General features: G+C 47.8%; 13 non-coding genes and 3 pseudogenes across 13 annotated transcripts; 4 read left to right on the top strand and 12 right to left on the bottom strand.

The window, feature by feature from the left end:
* Window positions 1–2,708: 2,708 nt before the first annotated feature.
* Window positions 2,709–2,872, bottom strand: LOC135045232 (U1 spliceosomal RNA). Its single transcript, XR_010237759.1, has one exon. It is a non-coding gene; the product is annotated as a U1 spliceosomal RNA (small nuclear RNA).
* A 671-nt stretch (window positions 2,873–3,543) lies between these two features.
* LOC135044457 (U1 spliceosomal RNA) lies at window positions 3,544–3,707 on the bottom strand. Its single transcript, XR_010237049.1, has one exon. It is a non-coding gene; the product is annotated as a U1 spliceosomal RNA (small nuclear RNA).
* Window positions 3,708–3,859: 152 nt separating this feature from the next.
* On the bottom strand, window positions 3,860–4,023 carry LOC135044861 (U1 spliceosomal RNA). Its single transcript, XR_010237397.1, has one exon. It is a non-coding gene; the product is annotated as a U1 spliceosomal RNA (small nuclear RNA).
* Window positions 4,024–4,693: 670 nt separating this feature from the next.
* LOC135044553 (U1 spliceosomal RNA) lies at window positions 4,694–4,856 on the bottom strand. The gene has a single exon (XR_010237122.1). It is a non-coding gene; the product is annotated as a U1 spliceosomal RNA (small nuclear RNA).
* A 152-nt stretch (window positions 4,857–5,008) lies between these two features.
* On the bottom strand, window positions 5,009–5,172 carry LOC135044847 (U1 spliceosomal RNA). The gene has a single exon (XR_010237384.1). It is a non-coding gene; the product is annotated as a U1 spliceosomal RNA (small nuclear RNA).
* A 702-nt stretch (window positions 5,173–5,874) lies between these two features.
* LOC135044537 (U1 spliceosomal RNA) lies at window positions 5,875–6,009 on the bottom strand (annotated as a pseudogene).
* Window positions 6,010–6,161: 152 nt separating this feature from the next.
* On the bottom strand, window positions 6,162–6,325 carry LOC135044989 (U1 spliceosomal RNA). Its single transcript, XR_010237525.1, has one exon. It is a non-coding gene; the product is annotated as a U1 spliceosomal RNA (small nuclear RNA).
* Window positions 6,326–8,686: 2,361 nt separating this feature from the next.
* Window positions 8,687–8,842, top strand: LOC135044602 (U1 spliceosomal RNA). Its single transcript, XR_010237144.1, has one exon. It is a non-coding gene; the product is annotated as a U1 spliceosomal RNA (small nuclear RNA).
* Window positions 8,843–9,516: 674 nt separating this feature from the next.
* LOC135045115 (U1 spliceosomal RNA) lies at window positions 9,517–9,680 on the top strand. The gene has a single exon (XR_010237648.1). It is a non-coding gene; the product is annotated as a U1 spliceosomal RNA (small nuclear RNA).
* A 152-nt stretch (window positions 9,681–9,832) lies between these two features.
* LOC135044517 (U1 spliceosomal RNA) lies at window positions 9,833–9,995 on the top strand. Its single transcript, XR_010237099.1, has one exon. It is a non-coding gene; the product is annotated as a U1 spliceosomal RNA (small nuclear RNA).
* A 3,303-nt stretch (window positions 9,996–13,298) lies between these two features.
* On the bottom strand, window positions 13,299–13,462 carry LOC135044884 (U1 spliceosomal RNA). The gene has a single exon (XR_010237420.1). It is a non-coding gene; the product is annotated as a U1 spliceosomal RNA (small nuclear RNA).
* Window positions 13,463–14,154: 692 nt separating this feature from the next.
* On the bottom strand, window positions 14,155–14,296 carry LOC135044481 (U1 spliceosomal RNA; annotated as a pseudogene).
* A 152-nt stretch (window positions 14,297–14,448) lies between these two features.
* Window positions 14,449–14,612, bottom strand: LOC135044427 (U1 spliceosomal RNA). Its single transcript, XR_010237027.1, has one exon. It is a non-coding gene; the product is annotated as a U1 spliceosomal RNA (small nuclear RNA).
* Window positions 14,613–15,304: 692 nt separating this feature from the next.
* Window positions 15,305–15,446, bottom strand: LOC135045263 (U1 spliceosomal RNA; annotated as a pseudogene).
* Window positions 15,447–15,598: 152 nt separating this feature from the next.
* On the bottom strand, window positions 15,599–15,762 carry LOC135044576 (U1 spliceosomal RNA). Its single transcript, XR_010237135.1, has one exon. It is a non-coding gene; the product is annotated as a U1 spliceosomal RNA (small nuclear RNA).
* A 1,303-nt stretch (window positions 15,763–17,065) lies between these two features.
* Window positions 17,066–17,139, top strand: TRNAN-AUU (transfer RNA asparagine (anticodon AUU)). The gene has a single exon. It is a non-coding gene; the product is annotated as a tRNA-Asn (tRNA).
* The last annotated feature ends 5,174 nt before the right edge of the window (window positions 17,140–22,313 follow it).

Raw genomic sequence — 22,313 nt, 5'->3', positions numbered from 1 at the left:
CTCTCTCTCTTCTTTTCTCTTATATCTCTCATAGTATTATAGTATTGTACTGTATTGCATTTAGGTCAGTGTAGTATTGTCTTTTTGTATTTATTGTTTAGTTCTGTGGTTAGGAAGTCCTTGTTATATTGTAGTGTATCATTTGTACTGTTATCCCCTTTTACAAGTATATTAGATATAATACAGTTAATAGGCTTTGGAACCTAAACCAGTATCTGTGTATTTTCTATAGTGTTAAGTGTTCACTTGAGCGTCGGTGACGCTCAAGCAGCTTTGTAGTTAGTCAGGTTACACAAGGTTGCATTTACACCCTGTACTCACATTAAGGTATTCAGTGTATTTCATTGGTATAAGGTTTTAACATAAAGGTATAGTGTTGTGAGCGTCTGCATCGCTGGTGACCTCCTCGTGGTCTCGAGCGTAAGCTACGCCATAGCGAATCATTCCCCTAGACATAGCCAATAACGTGTCCTGTGATCACTGGGCCGCGAGCGAACGTGACGCTTGAGCGTCTCGCCTACGGCTGAGCGATCGCTACGTCAATAGCGTACCATTACGGTACTTCTTAAGTAAACAGCGTACAGTGTTCTTAGCTTCATAAAGGGTTGTTTATACGACAAGGAATTTAGCATTGTCACCTGGTTGCTGGGTCACTGCAGCGGAGGCTCCAGTTTCTTCCTAAGGTCAGTCACACACACACCGCCCTTCCGGATCACGAGGCCGCTGATGAAGGGGAGCGTGGCCGCAGGGGGTGGACCGTGTGCGCACTGGCGTGGACACTGATTACTGGGCAGCCGCTCCACTAGCCACCAGGTACAGTTAAGGAGCACAGGTCTGGGAGTTTTACTCCTATATTAACCCAATTTTGTACTGCCCGCAGCGCATTGTGATAGGTAATAGGGCCTGATTCAGGTTGGAATGCAATCACAATAAGCGATCCAACTGCAAAAATTGCTAACAGCATACGCATGTGCCTGCATTTTCTGCGGCACCCCGCAGAGAATGCGATCGCCTCTGCCTGTCAATCGGGGCGGGGGGGGAAGAGGGGGGTCAGCAACACTCCATTTCCAAGTCAGGGATGGAGCGGTGCGGGGGCAAGGCTTCAAAATGGGGTCTGCAACGGAGGAGACACAGGGGGCGTGGTCACAGCGGCTGTATGACATCACATTCAGCCGCTGTGATCACAAAAATGGTGGCGGCTTCCTGCGCGCACATACAGTTTGCACCAGCAGGAGGCTACACCATTTTTTATGATCACGCTGAACTGCAGTGCGACTGCAATTACAGCATGGTCAAGAATGGAGGCGTCATGCTGGGTGGCCATGCCCTGTCACTGTGCAGGAGCCAGCACCGCACACACACTAGTCCCCGGGTGCAGCCCCCAACCCCCGGGACACCCGGAGCAACAAAATGTAGATTCAGGCCACCAGGCCACGCCCCTACCTATGAAACCATGCCTCCTTTTTACCATTGCGCTGCTTATCTGCGCGCACTGCATTACAATCTCCTTCGCCACCTCTCTGGGTGTCACCAGTGATAGTGACACCTCTGCCATGCTTGTAGCAGCTGGTCCTAAGATCTACGCCTCAAGCCCTGAGTGTTTGCCCTTGTGACTTGTTGATCATCATAGCGAAGCAGATGCTTACAGAAAACTGCAGGGGCTTAGATTGAAAATAAAAAAATTGATGGGTATAAGGTAGAGAGGAGCGGGTTCGGTTCTCCGAGAACCGAATTCCCGACGAACTCCACGTGGTTTACACTGGTCCGAGGCAGGCTCGGTTGTTCCCGCCTGACTCGGAAAACCTGAACAAGGGAAAATGTCATCATCCCGCTGTCGGATTCTCTCGAGATTCGGATTCCATATAAAGAGCTGCGCGTTGCCGCCATTTTTACTCGTGCATTGAAGAGAGAGCGGAGAGGACGTGGCTATGTTCTCTCAGTGGAAATCTCAATATCAGTGCTCAGTATCAGTGGTTACTTATTGCTGCTCAGTAATACTAGTAGTGTGTCTCTCCTGCTCAGTGTCAGTTCTCAGTAGTATCCTCATCAGTGCTCAGTATCACTGCTCATTGTCTTGTGCTGCATTGTGGTGCTCAGCATACTACAGTACATTACTAATAGTCCAGTGCTGCATCTTGCTGCTCAGTGTCAGTTCTAGTATCCTCATCAGTGCTCACTATCACTGCTCATTACATTGTGGTGTTCTGTATACTACAGTAACATAGTAATATAGTAACATATAGTAACATAGTTTTTGAGGTTGAATAGAGGCAAATTGCCCATCGTGTTCAACCTGTTTTAAGTTGTGATGATTCTACATACTTGCTGAATAATGTTTTATGACTAGTTAGCTACTATAACTCATGTTACCCCCGGATTAACCATGTTGATATTTTAAGTATTATAACCTTGGATAGCTTTTTCATTCAGAAATGTATCCATTCCTTTTTTAAATCCAATTACAGAGTCCGCCATTACCACCTTCCCTGGCAGGGAATTCCACATCCTGATTGCCCTAACAGTGAACATCATAATATCTCACCTGGCAGGTAAGTAGGAGTTGGGCTAGAGCTGTGGAGGATTGCTGCTCGGGCACCCCCTGTCAAGTGAAGGAGATCCAACTGAGGCAGCACAAGGGAACTCTCGAAAGAAGAACAAGGCTAGAGGAAGATCTGAGACAAAGAAATCTGACTTTTACCAGAGCTGACCAGAGGAAAGCACAAACGCAGTCCCCCACTACCACAAATAATGCAGTCGAGTTTCCCACATTTGGGGAAATCACAGGGGTCAGCATACCCAGAGTGCAATGAATGAACCTCACCCTGGGAGAACAATCTTCATGACCATGGTATCTCCTATGCAAAATAAGTATGATTTGGGATAGGGCTGGGGAGGGCCGCTGCTCAGGCACATCTCTGTCAAGTAAAGGAGATTCAACTGAGGCAACACAAGGGAACTCTCATCTGGGGACAACAACTGCAGGGAGAACACATATTTTCAGATGAACATGGGAGGGCAGAAGGCTGCCTAACACTGAAGCACCCCCAAACAACAAACCAAATGCAACTACTAGTGCAAGCATTCCTGGGGGAAGGCCTGCAGCAGATGGATTTGCATATGGTGATGTCATCCAAGCAGTGGGTCAAAGTTGGCTTCAACCCTCGTCTGCATATGAAAATAAAAAAGGGGTGTGCAGGGCATGGCGGCCTTTTGCGGCGCTTGGATGACCCCTAGTTTGCATTAAACACCTCCACCTTCCTTCGGTGTGGGGCTCATGTTGGCTATGCCCCAGCCCCTGAAGCATTCAAGCTGATTTCTTGCAGCAGCTGGGCACTGTAACAGCTCCAGAGCTGCTCTGTAAAGCAAGTAAAAGGGTGTGGGCCCTGCAGCACTACCTGTAGTTTGCATTGTGCGTTGGAAGGCACAAAGTAAGCAGACGGGAGAAGTCAGGATAGTGCACAAGGGCATAGAAGGGAGCGGCTCAAGAAAAGAGAAGTGGAAACAGACAGCAAACTAGGCTGGAGAGAGACCTGAGACAAAGAGATCTGAATTATACGAGTAGCCGACCAGAGGAAACACAAATTATGTAGTCAAGTGTCCCACATTTGGGGAAATCGTAGGAGCAGCACACCCAGAGTGCAATGGGTGAGCCTTGCCCTGGGAGAAGCACCTTCCTGATCATAGTATCTCACCTGGCAGGTAAGTAGGAGTTGGGCTAGAGCTGGGGAGGGTCGCTGCTCGGGCACCCCCCTGTCAAGTGAAGGAAATCCAACTGAGGCAGCACAAGGAAACTCTCAAAAAAAGAACAAGGCTAGAGGAAGATCTGAGACAAAGAAATCTGACTTTTACCAGAGCTGACCAGAGGAAAGCACAAACACAGTCCCCCACTACCACAAATAATGCAGTCGAGTTTCCCACATTTGGGGAAATCACAGGGGTCAGCATACCCAGAATGCAATGAATGAACCTCACCCTGGAAGAACAATCTTCATGACCATGGTATCTCCTATGCAAAATAAGTATGATTTGGGATAGGGCTGGGGATGGCCGCTGCTCAGGCACATCTCTGTCAAGTAAAGGAGATTCAACTGAGGCAGCACAAGAGAACTCTCATCTGGGGACAACAACTGCAGGGAGAACACATATTTTCAGATGAACATGGGAGAGCAGAAGGCTGCCTAATACTGAAGCACCCCAAACAACAAACCAAATGCAACAACTAGTACAAGCATTCCTGGGGGAAGGTCTGCAGAAGACGTATTTGCATACGGTGATGTCATCCAAGCAGTGGGCCAAAGTTGGCTGGAACCCTCATCTGCATATGAAAAGAGAAAAGGGGTATGCAGGGCATGGCGGCCTTTTGCGGCGCTTGGATGACCCTTAGTTCGCATTAAACACCTCCACCCTCCGTCGGTGTGGGGCTCATGTTGGCTATGCCCCAGCCCCTGAAGCATTCAAGCTGATTTCTTGCAGCAGCTGGGCACTGTAACAGCTCCAGAGCTGCTCTGAAAGGCAAGTAAAAGGGTGTGGGCCCTGCAGCACTACCTGTAGTTTGCATTGTGCGTTGGAAGGCACAAAGTAAGCAGACAGGAGAAGTCAGGAGAGTGCACAAGGGCATAGAAGGCAGCGGCTCAAGAAAAGAGAAGTGGAAACAGACAGCAAACTAGGCTGGAGAGAGACCTGAGACAAAGAGATCTGAATTATACGAGAGCCGACCAGGGGAAACGCAAATTATGCAGTCAAGTTTCCCACATTTGGGGAAATCGCAGGAGCAGCACACCCAGAGTGCAATGGGTGAGCCTTGCCCTGGGAGAAGCACCTTCATGATCATAGTATCTCACCTGGCAGTTATGTAGGAGTTGGGCTAGAGCTGGGGAGGGTCGCTGCTCGGGTACCCCCCTGTCAAGTGAAGGAGATCAAACTGAGGCAGCACAATGGAACTCTCGAAAGAAGAACAAGGCTAGAGGAAGATCTGAGACAAAGAAATCTGACTTTTACCAGAGCTGACCAGAGGAAAACACAAACACAGTCCCCCACTACCACAAATAATGCAGTTGAGTTTCCCACATTTGGGGAAATCACAGGGGTCAGCATACCCAGAATGCAATGAATGAACCTCACCCTGGGAGAACAATCTTTATGACCATGGTATCTCCTATGCAAAATAAGTATGATTTGGGATAGGGCTGGGGAGGGCCGCTGCTCAGGCACATCTCTGTCAAGTAAAGGAGATTCAACTGAGGCAGCACAAGGGAACTCTCATCTGGGGACAACAACTGCCGGGAGAACACATATTTTCAGATGAACATGGGAGGGCAGAAGGCTGCCTAATACTGAAGCACCCCCAAACAACAAACCAAATGCAACAACTAGTACAAGCATTCCTGGGGGAAGGTCTGCAGAAGACGGATTTGCATACAGTGATGTCATCCAAGCAGTGGGCCAAAGTTGGCTGGAACCCTCATCTGCATATGAAAAGAGAAAAGGGGTATGCAGGGCATGGCGGCCTTTTGCGGCGCTTGGATGACCCTTAGTTCGCATTAAACACCCCCACCCTACTTCGGTGTGGGGCTCATGTTGGCCATGCCCCAGCCCCTGAAGCATTCAAGCTGATTTCTTGCAGCAGCTTGGCACTGTAACAGCTCCAGAGCTGCTCTGTAAGGCAAGTAAAAGGGTGTGGGCCCTGCAGCACTACCTGTAGTTTGCATTGTGCATCGGAAGGCACAAAGTAAGCAGACAGGAGGAGAAGTCAGGACAGTGCACAAGGGTATAGAAGGGAGGGGCTCAAGAAAAAAGAAGTGGAAACAGACAGCAAACTAGGCTGGAGAGAGACCTGAGACAAAGAGATCTGAATTATATGAGAGCCGACTAGGGGAAACACAAATTATGCAATCAAGTTTCCCATATTTGGGGAAATCGCAGGGGCAGCACACCCAGAGTGCAATGGGTGAGCCTTGCCCTGGGAGAAGCAACTTCATGATCATAGTATCTCACCTGGCAGGTAAGTAGGAGTTGGGCTAGAGCTGGGGAGGGTCGCTGCTCGGGCACCCCCCTGTCAAGTGAAGGAGATCCAACTGAGGCAGCACAAGGGAACTCTTGAAAGAAGAACAAGGCTAGAGGAAGATCTGAGACAAAGAAATCTGACTTTTACCAGAGCTGACCAGAGGAAAGCACAAACACAGTCCCCCACTACCACAAATAATGCAGTTGAGTTTCCCACATTTGGGGAAATCACAGAGGTCAGCATACCCAGAACGCAATGAATGAACCTAACCCTGGGAGAACAATCTTCATGACCATGGTATCTCCTATGCAAAATAAGTATGATTTGGGATAGGGCTGGGGAGGGCCGCTGCTCAGGCACATCTCTGTCAAGTAAAGGAGATTCAACTGAGGCAGCACAAGGGAACTCTCATCTGGGGACAACAACTGCAGGGAGAACACATATTTTCAGATGAACATGGGAGGGCAGAAGGCTGCCTAATACTGAAGCACCCCAAAACAACAAACCAAATGCAACAACTAGTGCAAGCATTCCTGGGGGAAGGCCTGCCGCAGATGGATTTGCATATGGTGATGTCATCCAAGCAGTGGGTCAAAGTTGGCTTCAACCCTCGTCTGCATATGAAAAGAGAAAAGGGGCATGCAGGGCATGGCGGCCTTTTGCGGCGCTTGGCTGACCCCTAGTTTGCATTAAACACCTCCACCCTCCGTCGGTGTGGGGCTCATGTTGGCTATGCCCCAGCCCCTGAAGCATTCAAGCTGATTTCTTGCTGCAGCTGGGCACTGTAACAGCTCCAGAGCTGCTCTGTAAGGCAAGTAAAAGGGTGTGGGCCCTGCAGCACTACCTGTAGTTTGCATTGTGCGTTGGAAGGCACAAAGTAAGCAGACAGGAGAAGTCTGGAGAGTGCACAAGGGCATAGAAGGCAGCGGCTCAAGAAAAGAGAAGTGGAAACAGACAGCAAACTAGGCTGGAGAGAGACCTGAGACAAAGAGATCTGAATTATACGAGAGCCGACCAGGGGAAACACAAATTATGCAGTCAAGTTTCCCACAGGAGTATATAGGATACGACCCAGTGGTACCTGACGACATAGATACTAACAGCTATTTAATAACATTACGCTAGAAAGTGATTATTAGCAACATATATATCTATATAAACAACCCCGCCAGGGTTGTGCCTTCAAAAATAATCACACACGGACACGCTTTTTAAACCTTTTTTTCACATCTCTTTATTCTTCTTATGCACATGTATGTTAGTTCTGTGATTTTAACCTTTATGTTTCACTGCAGTTTGGGATAATAATATTAATATTTATCCAATTTTAATACATACTTAATAAAGGTTATATTTTATGATTCATTCATTCTGTCCAGTGCGTCAACAGTGCAGATTTCTTCTTGTTTTTTCTCCCAAATTCTATAACAATGACAGTAAATGTTGTTTCTTTTCAAACAGAACTTTCTTGACCATGCTTCTTGCTTGAAAGATCTGGGAGCACATGGAAAACAGTACAAACCATGCAGTATCACAAGAGCCTTTATTTGATATTTCATGAAGATAGAGCAGAATTGAGGACACGTCAACTATTTCTGCCGAAGGTGGTTCATCTTTCCACATGGTGCCTTTGGCCACTGACACCTTCGTTGAGTCAAAGTCTCTGGCTGTGGTCAGAACTTTGAAAATTTATGTCACCAGAACGGTTCAGATTAGGAAAACAGAGGCTCTGTTTGTCCTGTATGCTCCCAACAGGATTGGGTGTCCTGCTTCCATGTAGACAATTATGCGCTGGATCTGTGGTAAGATTCAGCATGCTCATTCCACGGCAGGATTGCCGTTACTGAATTAGGTGAAGACCCATTCTACTAGAAAGGTGGGTTCATCCTGGGCAGCTGGTCGGGGAGTCTCGGCATTGCAACTTTGCCGAGCAGCTATTTAGTAAACACTTTTGCTAAGTTTTACAAGTTTTAGAGTAAAGGAGATTCAACTGAGGCAGCACAAGGGAACTCTCATCTGGGGACAACAACTGCAGTGAGAACACATATTTTCAGATGAACATGGGAGGGCAGAAGGCTGCCTAATACTGAAGCACCCCCAAACAACAAACCAAATGCAACAACTAGTACAAGCATTCCTGGGGGAAGGTCTGCAGAAGACGGATATGCATATAGTGATGTCATCCAAGCAGTGGGCCAAAGTTGGCTGGAACCCTCATCTGCATATGAAAAGAGAAAAGGGGTATGCAGGGCATGGCGGCCTTTTGCGGCGCTTGGATGACCCTTAGTTCGCATTAAACACCCCCACCCTCCTTCGGTGTGGGGCTCATGTTGGCCATGCCCCAGCCCCTGAAGCATTCAAGCTGATTTCTTGCAGCAGCTTGGCACTGTAACAGCTCCAGAGCTGCTCTGTAAGGCAAGTAAAAGGGTGTGGGCCCTGCAGCACTACCTGTAGTTTGCATTGTGCATTGGAAGGCACAAAGTAAGCAGACAGGAGGAGAAGTCAGGATAGTCCACAAGGGTATAGAAGGGAGGGGCTCAAGAAAAAAGAAGTGGAAACAGACAGCAAACTAGGCTGGAGAGAGACCTGAGACAAAGAGATCTGAATTATATGAGAGCCGACCAGGGGAAACACAAATTATGCAGTCAAGTTTCCCACATTTGGGGAAATCGCAGGGGCAGCACACCCAGGTGAGATACTATAATCAGGAAGGTGCTTCTCCCAGGGCAAGGCTCACCCATTGCACACTGGGTGTGCTGCTCCTACGATTTCCCCAAATGTGGGACACTTGACTGCATAATTTGTGTTTCCTCTGGTCGGCTCTCGTATAATTCAGATCTCTTTGTCTCAGGTCTCTCTCCAGCCTAGTTTGCTCTCTGTTTCCACTTCTTTTTTCTTGAGCCCCTCCCTTCTATACCCTTGTGCACTATCCTGACTTCTCCTCCCGTCTGCTTACTTTGTGCCTTCCAATGCACAATGCAAACTACAGGTAGTGCTGCAGGGCCCACACCCTTTTACTTGCCTTACAGAGCAGCTCTGGAGCTGTTACAGTGCCCAGCTGCTGCAAGAAATCAGCTTGAATGCTTCATGGGATGGGGCATGGCCAACATGAGCCCCACACCAAAGGAGGGTGGGGGTGTTTAATGCGATCTAGGGGTCATCCAAGCACCGCAAAAGGCCGCCATGCCCTGCACGCCCCTTTTCTCTTTTCATATGCAGATGAGGGTTGAAGCCAACTTTGACCCACTGCTTGGATAACATCACCATATGCAAATCCATCTGCTGCAGGCCTTCCCCCAGGAATGCTTGCACTAGTTGTTGCATTTGGTTTGTTGTTTGGGGGTGCTTCAGTATTAGGCAGCCTTCTGCCCTCCCATGTTCATCTGAAAATATGTGTTCTCCCTGCAGTTGTTGTCCCCATATGAGAGTTCCCTTGTGCTGCCTCAGTTGAATCTCCTTTACTTGACAGAGATGTGCCTGAGCAGCGGCCCTCCCCAGCCCTATCCCAAATCATACTTATTTTGCATAGGAGACACCATGGTCATGAAAATTGTTCACCCAGGGTGAGGTTCATTCATTGCATTCTGGGTATGCTGACCCCTGTGATTTACCCAAATGTGGGAAACTCGCCTGCATTATTTGTGGTAGTTGGGGACTGTGTTTGTGTTTTCCGCTGGTCAGCTCTGGTAAAAGTCAGATTTCTTTGTCTCAGATCTTCCTCTAGCCTTGTTCTTCTTTCGAGAGTTCCATTGTGCTGCCTCAGTTGGATCTCCTTCACTTGACAGGGGGGTGCCCGAGCAGCGACCCTCCCCAGCTCTAGCCCAACTCCTACTTACCTGCCAGGTGAGATACTATGATCTTGAAGGTGCTTCTCCCAGGGCAAGGCTCAACCATTGCACTCTGGGTGTGCTGCCCCTGCGATTTCCCCAAATATGGGAAACTTGACTGCATAATTTGTGTTTCCCCTGGTCGGCTCTCGTATAATTCAGATCTCTTTGTCTCAGGTCTCTCTCCAGCCTAGTTTGCTGTCTGTTTCCACTTCTCTTTTCTTCAGCCGCTCCCTTCTATGCCCTTGCGCACTATCCTGACTTCTCCCGTCTGCTTACTTTGTGCCTTCCAACGCACAATGCGAACTACAGGTAGTGCTGCAGGGCCCACACCCTTTTATTTGCCTTACAGAGCAGCTCTGGAGCTGTTACAGTGCCCAGCTGCTGCAAGAAATCAGCTTGAATGCTTCAGGGGCTGGGGCATAGCCAACATGAGCCCCACACCGAAGGAAGGTGGAGGTGTTTAATGCGAACTAGGGGTCATCCAAGCGCCGCAAAAGGCCGCCATGCCCTGTATAACCCTTTTCTCTTTTCATATGCAGATGAGGGTTCCAGCCAACTTTGGCCCACTGCTTGGATGACATCACCGTATGCAAATTCGTCTCCTGCAGACCTTCCCCCAGGAATGCTTGTACTAGTTATTGCATATGGTTTGATATTTGATGGTGCTTCAGTATTAGGCAGCCTTCCGCCCTCCCATGTTCATCTGAAAAAATGTGGTCTCCCTGCAGTTGTTGTCCCCAGACGAGAGTTCCCTTGTGCTTCCTCAGTTGAATCTCCTTAACTTGACGGGGGAGGGGCTTGCCCGAGCAGCCACCCTCCCCAGCCCTATCCCAACTCATACTTATTTTGCATATGAGATCTCTATATCATGAAGATTGTTTTCACAGGGTGAAGTTCATCCATTATATTTTAAAATAGGAAGGTTCAAATTACATATTTGAATTGCATCTATGTGCTGGATTCAAATGTTCCCCCCCCTTCCTTTCTCAATTGTGCCCGTCAGCAGCTATTCTAAGGTTGCTGCCAATGGGTGTGACACATTAATTTCTTCTGTGGGGTACACTGGACTCCACAAGGATTCACATTGGGGTGTAGAGTAGGATCTTGATCTGAGGCACCAACCGGCTCAAAGCTTTTGACTGTTCCCAAGATGCTCAGCGCATTCTCCTCTATAACCCCGCTTCCATGAACAGGGAGCTCAGTTTGTAGTTGGTGCCTTCAGTAGCAGGCCACTTAACAGGGGCCTGCCTCAGGCAGCCTATTCTTAGCTATTAATTTTGACAAGAAAATAAGAACTTTTTTTATGAAAATCTACAAGGGCTGCAGCAGGCTAGGTCTAATAGACATCTTTACTGCAGCTTCATCACTCCCAGCGGCGCTGTATACTCCCGTGCCCTGGTTGCTGGGTCACTGCAGCGGAGGCTCCGGTTTCTTCCTAAGGTCAGTCACACACGCACCGCCCTTCCGGATCACGAGGCCGCTGATGAAGGGGAGCGTGGCCGTAGGGGGTGGACCGTGTGCGCACTGGCGTGGACACTGATTACTGGGCAGCCGCTCCACGAGCCACCAGGTACAGTTAAGGAGCACAGGTCTGGGGTTTTTTCTCCCATATTAAACCAATTTTGTACTGCCCGCAGCGCATTGTGATAGGTAATAGGGCCTGATTCAGGTTGGATTGCAATCACAGTAAGCGATCCAACTGCAAAAATTGCTAAGAGCATACGCATGTGCCTGCATTTTCTGCGGCACCCCGCAGAGAATGCGATCGCCTCTGCCTGTCAATCGGGGCAGGGGGGGAGAGGGGGGTCAGCAACACTCCATTTCCAAGTCAGGGATGGAGCGGTGCGGGGGCAAGGCTTCAAAATGGGGTCTGCAACGGAGGAGACACAGGGGGCGTGGTCACAGCGGCTGTATGACATCACATTCAGCCGCTGTGATCACAAAAATGGTGGCGGCTTCCTGCGCGCACATACAGTCTGCACCAGCAGGAGGCTACACCATTTTTTATGATCACGCTGAACTGCAGTGCGACTGCAATTACAGATTGGTCAAGAAGGGAGGCGTCATGCTGGGTGGCCATGTCCTGTCACTGTGCAGGAGCCAGCACCGCTCACACACTAGTCCCAGGGTGCAGCCCCCAACCCCCGGGACACCCGGAGCAACAAAATGTAGATTCAGGCCACCAGGCCACACCCCTACCTATGAAACCATGCCTCCTTTTTACCATTGCGCTGCTTATCTGCGCGCACTGCATTACAATCTCCTTCGCCACCTCTCTGGGTGTCACCAGTGATAGTGACACCTCTGCCATGCTTGTAGCAGCTGGTCCTAAGATCTACGCCTCAAGCCCTGAGTGTTTGCCCTTGTGACTTGTTGATCATCATAGCGAAGCAGATGCTTACAGAAAACTGCAGGGGCTTAGATTGAAAATAAAAAAATATATGGGTATAAGGTAGAGAGGAGCGGGTTCGGTTCTCCGAGAACCGAATTCCCCACGAACTCCACGTGGTTTACACTGGTCCGAGGCAGGCTCGGTTGTTCCCGCCTGACTCGGAAAACCTGAACAAGGGAAAATGTCATCATCCCGCTGTCGGATTCTCGCGAGATTCGGATTTCATATAAAGAGCTGCGCGTTGCCGCCATTTTTACTCGTGCATTGAAGAGGGAGCGGAGAGGACGTGGCTATGTTCTCTCAGTGGAAATCTCAATGTCAGTGCTCAGTATCAGTGGTTACTTATTGCTGCTCAGTAATACTAGTAGTGTGTCTCTCCTGCTCAGTGTCAGTTCTCAGTAGTATCCTCATCAGTGCTCAGTATCACTGCTCATTGTCTTGTGCTGCATTGTGGTGCTCAGCATACTACAGTACATTACTAATAGTCCAGTGCTGCATCTTGCTGCTCAGTGTCAGTTCTAGTATCCTCATAAGTGCTCACTATCACTGCTCATTACATTGTGGTGTTCTGTATACTACAGTAACATAGTAATATAGTAACATATAGTAATATAGTTTTTGAGGTTGAAAAGAGGCAAATTGCCCATCGTGTTCAACCTGTTTTAAGTTGTGATGATTCTACATACTTGCTGAATAATGTTTTATGACTAGTTAACTACTACAACTCATGTTACCCCCGGATTAACCATGTTGATATTTTAAGTATTATAACCTTGGATAGCTTTTTCATTCAGAAATGTATCCATTCCTTTTTTAAATCCAATTACAGAGTCCGCCATTACCACCTTCCCTGGCAGGGAATTCCACATCCTGATTGCTCTAACAGTGAAGATCATAGTATCTCACCTGGCAGGTAAGTAGGAGTTGGGCTAGAGCTGTGGAGGATTGCTGCTTGGGCACCCCCTGTCAAGTGAAGGAGATCCAACTGAGGCAGCACAAGGGAACTCTCGAAAGAAGAACAAGGCTAGAGGAAGATCTGAGACAAAGAAATCTGACTTTTACCAGAGCTGACCAGAGGAAAGCACAAACACAGTCCCCCACTACCACAAATAATGCAGTCGAGTTTCCCACATTTGGGGAAATCACAGGGGTCAGCATACCCAGAATGCAATGAATGAACCTCACCCTGGGAGAACAATCTTCATGACCAAGGTATCTCCTATGCAAAATAAGTATGATTTGGGATAGGGCTGGGGAGGGCCGCTGCTCAGGCACATCTCTGTCAAGTAAAGGAGATTCAACTGAGGCAGCACAAGGGAACTCTCATCTGGGGACAACAACTGCAGGGACAACACATATTTTCAGATGAACATGGGAGGGCAGAAGGCTGCCTAAAACTGAAGCACCCCCAAACAACGAACCAAATGCAACTACTAGTGCAAGCATTCCTGGGGGAAGGCCTGCAGCAGATGGATTTGCATATGGTGATGTCATCCAAGCAGTGGGTCAAAGTTGGCTTCAACCCTCGTCTGCATATGAAAAGAAAAAAGGGGTGTGCAGGGCATGGCGGCCTTTTGCGGCGCTTGGATGACCCCTAGTTCGCATTAAACACCTCCACCCTCCTTCGGTGTGGGGCTCATGTTGGCTATGCCCCAGCCCCTGAAGCATTCAAGCTGATTTCTTGCAGCAGCTGGGCACTGTAACAGCTCCAGAGCTGCTCTGTAAAGCAAGTAAAAGGGTGTGGGCCCTGCAGCACTACCTGTAGTTTGCATTGTGCGTTGGAAGGCACAAAGTAAGCAGATGGGAGAAGTCAGGATAGTGCACAAGGGTATAGAAGGGAGGGGCTCAAGAAAAAAGAAGTGGAAACAGACAGCAAACTAGGCTGGAGAGAGACCTGAGACAAAGAGATCTGAATTATATGAGAGCCGACCAGGGGAAACACAAATTATGCAGTCAAGTTTCCCACATTTGGGGAAATCGCAGGGGCAGCACAGCCAGAGTGCAATGGGTGAGCCTTGCCCTGGGAGAAGCATCTTCATGATCATAGTATCTCACCTGGCAGGTAAGTAGGAGTTGGGCTAGAGCTGGGGAGGGTCGCTGCTCGGGCACCCCCCTGTCAAGTGAAGGAGATCCAACTGAGGCAGCACAAGGGAACTCTCGAAAGAAGAACAAGGCTAGAGGAAGATCTGAGACAAAGAAATCTGACTTTTACCAGAGCTGACCAGAGGAAAGCACAAACACAGTCCCCCACTACCACAAATAATGCAGTTGAGTTTCCCACATTTGGGGAAATCACAGGGGTCAGCATACCCAGAATGCAATGAATGAACCTAACCCTGGGAGAACAATCTTCATGACCATGGTATCTCCTATGCAAAATAAGTATGATTTGGGATAGGGCTGGGGAGGGCCGCTGCTCAGGCACATCTCTGTCAAGTAAAGGAGATTCAACTGAGGCAGCACAAGGGAACTCTCATCTGGGGACAACAACTGCAGGGAGAACACATATTTTCAGATGAACATGGGAGGGCAGAAGGCTGCCTAATACTGAAGCACCCCCAAACAACAAACCAAATGCAACAACTAGTGCAAGCATTCCTGGGGGAAGGCCTGCAGCAGATGGATTTGAATATGGTGATGTCATCCAAGCAGTGGGTCAAAGTTGGCTTCAACCCTCGTCTGCATATGAAAAGAATAAAGGGGTGTGCAGGGCATGGCGGCCTTTTGCGGCGCTTGGATGACCCCTAGTTCGCATTAAACACCTCCACCCTCCTTCGGTGTGGGGCTCATGTTGGCTATGCCCCAGCCCCTGAAGCATTCAAGCTGATTTCTTGCAGCAGCTGGGCACTGTAACAGCTCCAGAGCTGCTCTGTAAAGCAAGTAAAAGGGTGTGGGCCCTGCAGCACTACCTGTAGTTTGTATTGTGCGTTGGAAGGCACAAAGTAAGCAGACGGGAGAAGTCAGGATAGTGCACAAGGGTATAGAAGGGAGGGGCTCAAGAAAAAAGAAGTGGAAACAGACAGCAAACTAGGCTGGAGAGAGACCTGAGACAAAGAGATCTGAATTATATGAGAGCCGACCAGGGGAAACACAAATTATGCAGTCAAGTTTCCCACATTTGGGGAAATCGCAGGGGCAGCACACCCAGAGTGCAATGGGTGAGCCTTGCCCTGGGAGAAGCATCTTCATGATCATAGTATCTCACCTGGCAGGTAAGTAGGAGTTGGGCTAGAGCTGGGGAGGGTCGCTGCTCGGGCACCCCCCTGTCAAGTGAAGGAGATCCAACTGAGGCAGCACAAGGGAACTCTCGAAAGAAGAACAAGGCTAGAGGAAGATCTGAGACAAAGAAATCTGACTTTTACCAGAGCTGACCAGAGGAAAGCACAAACACAGTCCCCCACTACCACAAATAATGCAGTTGAGTTTCCCACATTTGGGGAAATCACAGGGGTCAGCATACCCAGAATGCAATGAATTAACCTAACCCTGGGAGAACAATCTTCATGACCATGGTATCTCCTATGCAAAATAAGTATGATTTGGGATAGGGCTGGGGAGGGCCGCTGCTCAGGCACATCTCTGTCAAGTAAAGGAGATTCAACTGAGGCAGCACAAGGGAACTCTCATCTGGGGACAACAACTGCAGGGAGAACACATATTTTCAGATGAACATGGGAGGGCAGAAGGCTGCCTAATACTGAAGCACCCCCAAACAACAAACCAAATGCAACAACTAGTGCAAGCATTCCTGGGGGAAGGCCTGCCGCAGATGGATTTGCATATGGTGATGTCATCCAAGCAGTGGGTCAAAGTTGGTTCAAACACCTTTGCAAAGTTCTATAAGTTTGATACCCTGGCTGAGGAGGACCTCCTGTTTGCTCAATCGGTGCTGCAAAGTCATCCGCACTCTCCTGCCCGTTTGGGAGCTTTGGTATAATCCCCATGGTCCTTACGGAGTCCCCAGCATCCTCTAGGACGTAAGAGAAAATAAGATTTTAAACCTACCGGTAAATCTTTTTCTCGTAGTCCGTAGAGGATGCTGGGTGCCCGTCCCAAGTGCGGTCTACTTCTGCAAGACTTGTATATAGTTATTGCTTACATAAGGGTTATATGTTAGTTTTCATCGGTCTTGGACTGATGCTATGTTGTTTTCATACTGTTAACTGGGTAGTATATCACAAGTTATACGGTGTGATTGGTGTGGCTGGTATGAATCTTGACCTTGGATTAACAAAAATCCTTTCCTCGTACTGTCCGTCTCCTCTGGGCACAGTTTCTCTAACTGAGGTATGGAGGAGGGGCATAGAGGGAGGAGCCAGTGCACACCCAGATCTAAAGTCTTTCTTAAAGTGCCCATGTCTGCTGCGGAGCCCGTCTATCCCCCATGGTCCTTACGGAGTCCCATCATCCTCTACGGACTACGAGAAAAAAAAATTACCGGTAGGTTTAAAATGTTATTTTTTTCTCTGCAACCCACTGCTAAATTGTGCTTCCTAGCTGTTTTTTATAAAATCACTTAATTAAATCTAACTCTGATTACGTCAGAGAAGGCCAGGTACCCTACACCATAAGAGGGGGTTTGAAATTTTGACTTGTCTACTTAAAGATCACCAAAATCTGATGACAAGGTCAATTACATCCCTGGGTGGGATTGAACCACCAACCTTTTGGTTAATAGCCCATGTAAGTGCAAGAAATCCTGAAGCACTCACTCATCATGGGAAAGTACCAATGTGTTTCTTACAAAAATTCTCCAGATTATTGACTTTTTAAAGTTTTTCTAGGAAACGTTCTAGATGAATGCTTATTAGCCTTTGTCAGTATTGACTTTCGCAAGGTGTCTCTGTGGCGCAATCGGTTAGCATGTTTGGCTATTAACCAAAAGGTTGGTGGTTCAATCCCACCCAGGGATGTAATTGACCTTGTAATCAGATTTTGGTGATCTTTAAGTAGACAAGTCAAAATTTCAAAAACCCCCCTTATGGTGTAGGGTACCTGGCCTTCTCTGATGTAATCAGAGTTAGATTTGATTAAGTGATTTTATAAAAAAACAGCTAGGAAGCACAATTTAGCAGTGAGTTGCAGAGAAAAAAAATTATGCTGGCAGAAAAGTCCAATTGAGTGATTAAACAGCTCTTCATTTTCTGATTTTATGTTTATGCTAACAAATTTGCTCTCTGAAAAGTGTCCACAAAGCCAAGTCTCTGATTAACACCTTTGTAGGAATGGTTTTTCACCTATTACTGAATTAAACTTGCTTCATTGGAAAGGCATCAAAGATGCATCCTCATTTCAATGTCTACTGAAATAATACAGGTTGACACCAGGAAACGTCACTGCATCCTTGCTGCTTCCTCATGGGGAAGTCTGTTTAATGTGAAAACAAGGTGATATCTAATCAGCACACAGGTAAGGAATTAAGAAAATCTTTCTTTATGGGTGAAGATGTTTCTCACAAATTGTTGTCCCAATGCATCATTGAAATTCAAGATGGAAGATGATTTTCATATATCACTTGTACATTTTGCATTGCTCTTCTGGTGACAATGTAGTTTGTTTTTGTCAATTACCATTTCAGTAATAGGGTAAAGAAAATTAAGTGGATTTTTTAAAGAAAACAATGCTGTCAATATACTATTAAAACAAATTAAAATGATAAAAGTTATTGTACTTTAAGTAAAAATAAAAGTGCCAAAATATCAATCCCAGTTTTTGATTACTTTAATTATAAAAAAAAAAATGCACATAGCAGAGGATAGTTTCGATCAATCGACCTCTGGGTTATGGGCCCAGCATGCTTCCATTGCACTACTCTGCTGCTCATGGAAGTGTCAGAGATCCTGAAGACTAAATTGATTAAAGGCCTTAAAGTACTGGACTATAAGGAAAGACTTACTAGGCTGAATATTTATACACTAGAAAAGAGGTGCCTAAGAGGAGATATTATTAATATCTTCAAATATGTAAAGATACATAACAAAGAGTTATCAGAGGAATTATTTATTAAAAGAACACGTGGTCACTCGCTGCGACTGGAGGAAAGTTCAGAACGCAATGGAGGAAAGGTTTCTTCACTGTTAGGGCAATCAGGATGTGGAATTCCCTGCCAGGGAAGGTGGTAATGGCGGACTCTGTAATTGGATTTAAAAAAGGAATGGATACATTTCTGAATGAAAAAGCTATCCAAGGTTATAATACTTAAAATATCAACATGGTTAATCCGGGGGTAACATGAGTTATAGTAGCTAACTAGTCATAAAACATTATTCAGCAAGTATGTAGAATCATCACAACTTAAAACAGGTTGAACACGATGGGCAATTTGCCTCTATTCAACCTCAAAAACTATGTTACTATATTACTATGTTATTGTAGTATACAGAACACCACAATGCAATGAGCAGTGATAGTGAGCACTGATGAGGATACTAGAACTGACACTGAGCAGCAAGATGCAGCACTGGACTATTAGTAATGTACTGTATTATGCTGAGCAACACAATGCAGCACAAGACAATGAACAGTGATACTGAGCACTGATGAGGATACTACTGAGAACTGACACTGAGCAGGAGAGACACACTACTAGTATTACTGAGCAGCAATAAGTAACCACTGATACTGAGCACTGATATTGAGATTTCCACTGAGAGAACATAGCCACGTCCTCTCCGCTCTCTCTTCAATGCACGAGTAAAAATGGCAGCAACGCGCAGCTCTTTATATGGAATCCGAATCTCGCGAGAATCCGACAGCGGGATGATGACATTTTCCCTTGTTCAGGTTTTCCGAGTCAGGCGGGAACAACCGAGCCTGCCTCGGACCAGTGTAAACCACGTGGAGTTCGTGGGGAATTCGGTTCTCGGAGAACCGAACCCGCTCCTCTCTACCTTATACCCTATCAATTTTTTTATTTTCAATCTAAGCCCCTGCAGTTTTCTGTAAGCATCTGCTTCGCTATGATGATCAACAAGTCACAAGGGCAAACACTCAGGGTTTGAGGCGTAGATCTTAGGACCAGCTGCTACAAGCATGGCAGAGGTGTCACTATCACTGGTGACACCCAGAGAGGTGGCGAGGGAGATTGTAATGCAGTGCGCGCAGATAAGCAGTGCAATGGTAAAAAGGAGGCATGGTTTCATAGGTAGGGGCGTGGCCTGGTGGCCTGAATCTACATTTTGTTGCTCCGGGTGTCCCGGGGGTTGGGGGCTGCACCCGGGGACTAGTGTGTGAGCGGTGCTGGCTCCTGCAAAGTGACAGGGCATGGCCACCCAGCATGACGCCTCCCTTCTTGACCATGCTGTAATTGCAGTCGCACTGCAGTTCAGCGTGATCATAAAAAATGGTGTAGGCTCCTGCTGGTGCAAACTGTATGTGCGCGCAGGAAGCCGCCACCATTTTTGTGATCACAGCGGCTGAATGTGATGTCATACAGTCGCTGTGACCACGCCCCCTGTGTCTCCTCCGTTGCAGACCCCATTTTGAAGCCTTGCCCCCGCACCGCTCCATCCCTGACTTGGAAATGGAGTGTTGCTGACCCACCTCTCCCCCCCTTCCCCGCCCCGATTGACAGGCAGAGGCGATCACATTCTCTGCGGGGTGCCGCAGAAAATGCAGGCACATGCGTATGCTCTTAGCAATTTTTGCAGTTGGATCGCTTATTGTGATTGCAATCCAACCTGAATCAGGCCCTATTACCTATCACAATGCGCTGCGGGCAGTACAAAATTGGGTTAATATAGGAGAAAAACCCCCAGACCTGTGCTCCTTAACTGTACCTGGTGGCTAGTGGAGCGGCTGCCCAGTAATCAGTGTCCACCGCAGTGCGCACACGGCCCACCCCCTACGGCCTCGCTCCCCTTCAGCAGCGGCCTCGTGATCCGGAAGGGTGGTGTGTGTGTGACTGACCTTAGGATGAAACCGGAGCCTCCGCTGCAGTGACCCAGCAACCAGGGCACGGGAGTATACAGCGCCGCTGGGAGTGATGAAGCTGCAGTAAAGATGTCTATTAGACCTAGCCTGCTGCAGCCCTTGTAGATTCTCATAAAACAAGTTCTTCTTTTCTTGTCAAAATTAATAGCTAAGAATAGGCTGCCTGAGGCAGGCCCCTGTTAATTGGCCTGCTACTGAAGGCACCAACTACAAACTGAGCTCCCTGTTCATGGAAGCGGGGTTATAGAGGAGAATGCACTGAGCTTCTTGGGAACAGTCAAAAGCTTTGAGCCGGTTGGTGCCTCAGATCAAGATCCTACTCTACACCCCAATGTGAATCCTTGTGGAGTCCAGTGTACCCCACAGAAGAAATTAATGTGTCACACCCATTGGCAGCAACCTTAGAATAGCTGCTGACGGGCACAATTGAGAAAGGAAGGGGGGGGGGACATTTGAATCCAGCACATAGATGCAATTCAAATATGTAATTCGTACCTTCCTATTTTAAAATATAATGGATGAACCTCACCCTGTGAGAACAATCTTCATGATCAAGAGATCTCATATGCAAAATAAATATGAGTTGGGATAGGGCTGGGGAGGGCTGCTCGGGCAGCACCTCCCCCGTCAAGTTAAGGAGATTCAACTGAGGAAGCACAAGGGAACTCTCGTCTGGGGACAACAACTGCAGGGAGACCACATCTTTTCAGATGAACATGGGAGGGCGGAAGGCTGCCTAATACTGAAGCACCATATGCAACAACTAGTACAAGCATTCCTGGGGGAAGGTCTGCAGCAGACGGATTTGCATACGGTGATGTTATCCAAGCAGTGGGCCAAAGTTGACTGGAACCCTCATCTGCATATGAAAAGAGAAAAGGGGCATGCAGGGCATGGCGGCCTTTTGCAGTGCTTGGATGACCCCTAGTTCACATTAAACACCCCCACCCTCCTTTGGTGTGGGGCTCATGTTGGCCATGCCCCATCCCCTGAAGCATTCAAGCTGATTTCTTGCAGCAGCTGGGCACTGTAACAGCTCCAGAGCTGTTCTGTAAGGCAAGTAAAAGGGTGTGGGCCCTGCAGCACCACCTGTAGTTCGCATTGTGCGTTGGAAGGCACAAAGTAAGCAGACGGGAGGAGAAGTCAGGATAGTGCGCAAGGGCATTCTTTTCTCTTAGTCCGTAGAGGATGCTGGGGTCACATTAAGAACCATGGGGTATAGACGGGATCCGCAAGAGACATGGGCACTTTAAGACTTTCAAAGGGTGTGAACTGGCTCCTCCCTCTATGCCCCTCCTCCAGACTCCAGTTATAGGAACTGTGCCCAGGGAGACGGACATTTCGAGGAAAGGATTTATTGTTAAACTAAGGTGAGCATCTTACCAGCTCACACCTTAAACATTCCGCAGAACGTGGCATTCAGCAGAACACAAGCCAACGGCATGAACAATTGCAGCAAAAAGCTGACCAGAACCATAACACAACATGTGTATAACCACAAGTAATAACTGCAGACACAGTATGGACTGGGACGGGTGCCCAGCATCCTCTACAGACTAAGAGAAAAGGATTTACCGGTAGGTATTAAAATCCTATTTTCTCATACGACCTAGAGGATGCTGGGGTCACATTAAGAACCATGGGGTTATACCAAAGCTCTTGAACGGGTGGGAGAGTGCGTACGACTCTGCAGCACCGAATGACCCAACTTAAGGTTATCATCAGCCAAGGTATCAAACTTGTAAAACTTAGCAAAAGTGTTTACTAAATAGCTGCTCGGCAAAGTTGCAATGCCGAGACTCCCCGACCAGCTGCCAAGGATGAACCCACCTTTCTAGTAGAATGGGTCTTCACCTACTTCAGTAACGGCAATCCTGCCGTGGAACGAGCATGCTGAATCTTACCACAGATCCAGCGCATAATGGTCTGCATGGAAGCAGGACACCAAATCCTGTTGGGAGCATACAGGACAAACAGAGCCTCTGTTTTCCTAATCTGAACCGTTCTAGTGACATACATTTTCAAAGTTCTGACCACAGCCAGAGACTTTGACTCAACGAAGGTGTCAGTGGCCAAAGGCACCATGTGGAAAGATGAACCACCTTCGGCAGAAATTGTTGACGTGTCCTCAATTCTGCTCTATCTTCATGAAAGA

The sequence above is a fragment of the Pseudophryne corroboree genome, unplaced genomic scaffold (genome assembly GCF_028390025.1).
Source record: "Pseudophryne corroboree isolate aPseCor3 unplaced genomic scaffold, aPseCor3.hap2 scaffold_90, whole genome shotgun sequence".
NCBI classification, from domain to species: domain Eukaryota; kingdom Metazoa; phylum Chordata; class Amphibia; order Anura; family Myobatrachidae; genus Pseudophryne; species Pseudophryne corroboree.
Note: the sequence above shows the minus strand (reverse complement) of the source record. Positions and strands in the feature narration are given on the sequence as shown.